The 4,091-nt window shown below is 46.8% G+C and overlaps 1 long non-coding RNA gene across 1 annotated transcript in view; it reads right to left on the bottom strand.

Moving 5' to 3' along the window:
* Positions 1-3,626, bottom strand: part of LOC121140754 — a 5,134-nt gene extending 1,508 nt beyond the window's left edge. The window contains exon 1 of the long non-coding RNA XR_005877660.1: positions 3,197-3,626. This is a non-coding gene — a long non-coding RNA (uncharacterized LOC121140754). The remainder of the gene's footprint in view (positions 1-3,196) is intronic.
* Between the last annotated feature and the right edge of the window lie 465 nt (positions 3,627-4,091).

Raw genomic sequence — 4,091 nt, 5'->3', positions numbered from 1 at the left:
ACCTAACCTCCTACTTTGACTGGAAGGAGTCAGTACTGTTTAGGATCTTCCAGAGCAATGTCAACTCAGAGCCAGGTCTACTGGGACCCAAAAGGTCTTTTTTTTTCTTTTCTCTAATGCACAGTTTCTTTGTAAAAGAAAGATTAACAGTGGGGCTGGAGAGACGGCTCAGAGGTTAAGAGCACTGGCTGCTCCTCCAGAGGTTCTGAGTTCAATTCCCAGCAACCACATGGTGGCTCACAACCATCTGTAATGACATCTGGTGCCCTCTTCTGATTATAAGCATATATGCAGGCAAAATACTGTTTACTAAATAAATAAATCTTTTTTTTTTTTTTGGTTTTTCGAGACAGGGTTTCTCTGTAGCTTTGGAGGCTGTCCTGGAACTCGCTCTGTAGACCAACTAAATAAATAAATCTTTAAAAAAAAGAAAAGAAAGATTAACAGCAAAAGCCTTCAGTGCTGTAGCAAGGTCTGTCCTCAATGGGACATGGCCTCCCCTTCCTCCAAGGAGGTCACAGTCTGTAGGCAGTCTCGAGTCAAGAAATTGTTTGAGAGGCTGGGCCTTTTTTACTTTATTGTTTATTGTTCAATGTAGCCTTTCATTTGTTTGCCCTGGTATTTTCTGCTTATAAAAATCAAGAAAGGGGCTGGAGAGATGGCTCAGAGGTTAAGAGCACTGCATGTTCTTCCAGAGGTCCTGAGTTCAATTCCCAGCAACCACATGGGGGCTTACAACCATCTATAATGAGGTCTGATGCCTTCTCCTGGGATACAAGCATGTACACAGATAAACTGTATGCATAATAAATAAATAATTTTTAAAAAGATCAAGAAGGAACTTATTTCCCTTTGGAGAACAGCACGATTAGTTAACTCACTCCCCAGGTCTGCAAGACAGAGACCATTACGGCCATTGCTTTGCCCTGCTCTACATTAGGCAAGTATTCTCACCCTGCCTTTGGCAATTTGGTGCTGTCACTTGACCCTTGCCACTCCAGGTTCAATTAGACTCATTGCGTTTATCTTGTCCGACTGAGCAGCAGCAGCTCCCACGGGAGGGTGAAGAAGAGCAATGCTTGAGTTCTTCAGGTATACACCTGTCAAATCTGTCTCTTTAATTTTGTTTTACACACTTAGGGGCTGGAGAGATAGCACAGTGACTAAGAAAGGTTGTTGCTCTTACAGAGCACATTTCTATTCCCAACCCCTGTAATTCTGCCTCCTAGGAATCTAACTTCCTCTCCTGGCCTTCACAGACACACATAGGAGTACACACACACACAGGAGCACACACACACAGGAGCTCACACACACACAGGAGCTCACATACACACACACAGGAGCTCGTACACACACAGGAGCTCACACACACACACAGGAGCTCACACACACACACAGGAGCTCTCTCACACACACAGGAGCTCACATACACACAGGAGCTCACACACACAGGAGCTCACACACACACAGGAGCTCACACACACACACACACACACAGGAGCTCACACACACAGGAGCTCACATATACACACAGGAGCTCACACACACACAGGAGCACACACACAGGAGCTCACATACACACAGGAGCTCACACTGACACACAGGAGCTCACACACACACAGGAGCTCACACACACACAAGAGCTCACACACACACACAGGAGCTCACACACACAGGAGCTCACATACACACAGGAGCTCACATACACACAGGAGCTCACACACACACAGGAGCTCACACACACACAGGAGCTCACACTCACACACAGGAGCACTCTTACACACACACACAGGAGCTCACACACACACAGGAGCTCACACACACACAGGAGCTCACACACACACAGGAGCGCTCTTACACACACACACAGGAGCTCACGCACACACAGGAGCTCACATACACACAGGAGCTCACACACACACACAGGAGCTCACACTCACACACAAGAGCTCACACACACACAAGAGCTCACACACACAGGAGCTCACACGCACACACAGGAGCTCACACACACACACAGAGTGCTCTTACACACACACACACAGGAGCTCACACACACACAGGAGCTCACACACACACACAAGAGCTCACACACACACAGGAGCTCACACACACACACACAGGAGCTCTCTTACACAGACACACAGGAGCTCACACACACAGGAGCTCACACACACGCACAGGAGGTCTCACACACACACAAGAGCTCACACACACACAGGAGCTCACACACACACACACAGGAGCTCACACACACAGCAAGTAAGAATAAAGTGCTATTCACTTATTGTGTGCGTGTGGAAGTAGGAGAACTTGCAGGAGTCAGTTTTCTCCACCCATCTGTGGGTTCTGAGTAATCAAACTCAGGTGGTCTCCTTGTCAGCAAACAGCCTTATCCACTGGGCAATCTTGCCAGCCCTGTTTCTTACAGTATTATTAAAGGATACATCTTCTGGGACCTCCGATTAGGAAGAGTAGGTTTACTTCAGCATTTCAAGTTCCTTGAGCCTTTGGATTTTTCGTCAACATTAGGTCAAAGGACATCAGACATCTTCATCTCATTCTCAGGAAGTTATCTTTTGACTATGTTAGCAACCACTCAAGAAAACTATTGGTACCTTTTCTACTGCAACATAAACCTAGAATCTGTGCTTAATTGACCCATATTGATAAACTCAGCTTGATATGATCCCCTCCTTGGGTTTTTTTTTTCAAGACATGGATTCTCTCTGTTACAGCTCTAGTTGTCCTGGAACTCACTTTGTGGACCAGGCTGGCCTTGAACTCACAGAAATCTGCCTCCCTCTGCCTCCAAGTGCTGGGATTAAAGGCATGCACCACCATCCGACTCTGATTTTTTTCTTCTTTTTAGACTTTTAATTTATTATGTATACAGTGTTCTTCCTGCATGTGTCCCTACACACCAGAAGAGGGCACCAGATCTCACTAAGGATGGCTGTGAGCCACCGTGTGGTTGCTGGGAATTGAACTCAGGTCCTCTGGAAGAGCAGGCAGTGCTTTTAACCTCTGAGCCATCACTCCACATCCTGACTTTGTTTCTTACACCCTTATCCCACACCTTTAAAGTCTATTCCTGAATCATACAGATCCCCCAGGTCTATGCACACATGAATTTAAAAGCTCATGGTGTTCTCTGGAATCACAGCACACCTCCCCAGGAGTCACTCCGTACCTCACCTCCATGGGCTTGCCGGGACTGGAGGCAAAAATGGGCGGTGAAAGTGAGTCCTAAGGGACAGTAGGATGTCTCACTTGTCCTTCAGGAAAGGCCACTGCTGTTTTCATAGACAGTGCAGGATTAGTTCCCTAAGACAGTGATGGAGACACTATAAACCATCGGAATCGGGGAGTTCAGGGTCCTTAGCCCCACTGGGGTCTTTCCATCTCCATCCTAAGCTGCAGCATCCCACTCCTCTCCAGTCAGTGTCTCCTGTCAACCTCGGAAGCCTGTGGAGGCTGGGACTTAAATGTGCGCTGTCAATCAGCCAGTCACATGGTGGGACTTGGAGCTTCTGTCTGCTGGAGAGACCATCAGGACACGCCCCAGGCCTTTGGAGTGTTTGTGCACATCTGCAGCTGGAAACTAGAACTCTTAGGTCATTCTTTTCCTTTGTCACTTTGTTACTTCATCTAGAGAGTCTCTAAGCCAGCTACCAGCATCATGATGTTCCTTGGTTTACAAAAATGTTCCAAAGCATTGTTATAGAGTTGCCAAATTCTTTTTTTTCTTTTCTTTTCTTTTTTTTTTTTGGTTTTTACAAGACAGGATTTCTCTGTATTGTTTTGGAGGCTATCGGTCCAGCCCAGCCTCGAACTCACAGAGATCCGCCTGCCTCTGCCTCCCGAGTGCTGGGATTAAAGGCGCCACCAATGCCCGGTGTTGCCAAATTCTTTACCTCTCACAAATGGTAAATGGTGAATTGGGATTTTTGTTTGTTTGTTTTTCTTCCTTTTTTTTTTTTTGAGACAAGATTTCTCTGTGTAGCCCTGGCTGTTCTGGAACTCCCTTTGTAGACCAGGCTGGCCTCAAACTCAGAGATCCACCTGCCTCTGCTTCCCAGGTGCTG

Source organism: Mesocricetus auratus, unplaced genomic scaffold (genome assembly GCF_017639785.1).
Source record: "Mesocricetus auratus isolate SY011 unplaced genomic scaffold, BCM_Maur_2.0 Super-Scaffold_100006, whole genome shotgun sequence".
NCBI lineage: Eukaryota > Metazoa > Chordata > Mammalia > Rodentia > Cricetidae > Mesocricetus > Mesocricetus auratus.
Note: the sequence above shows the minus strand (reverse complement) of the source record. Positions and strands in the feature narration are given on the sequence as shown.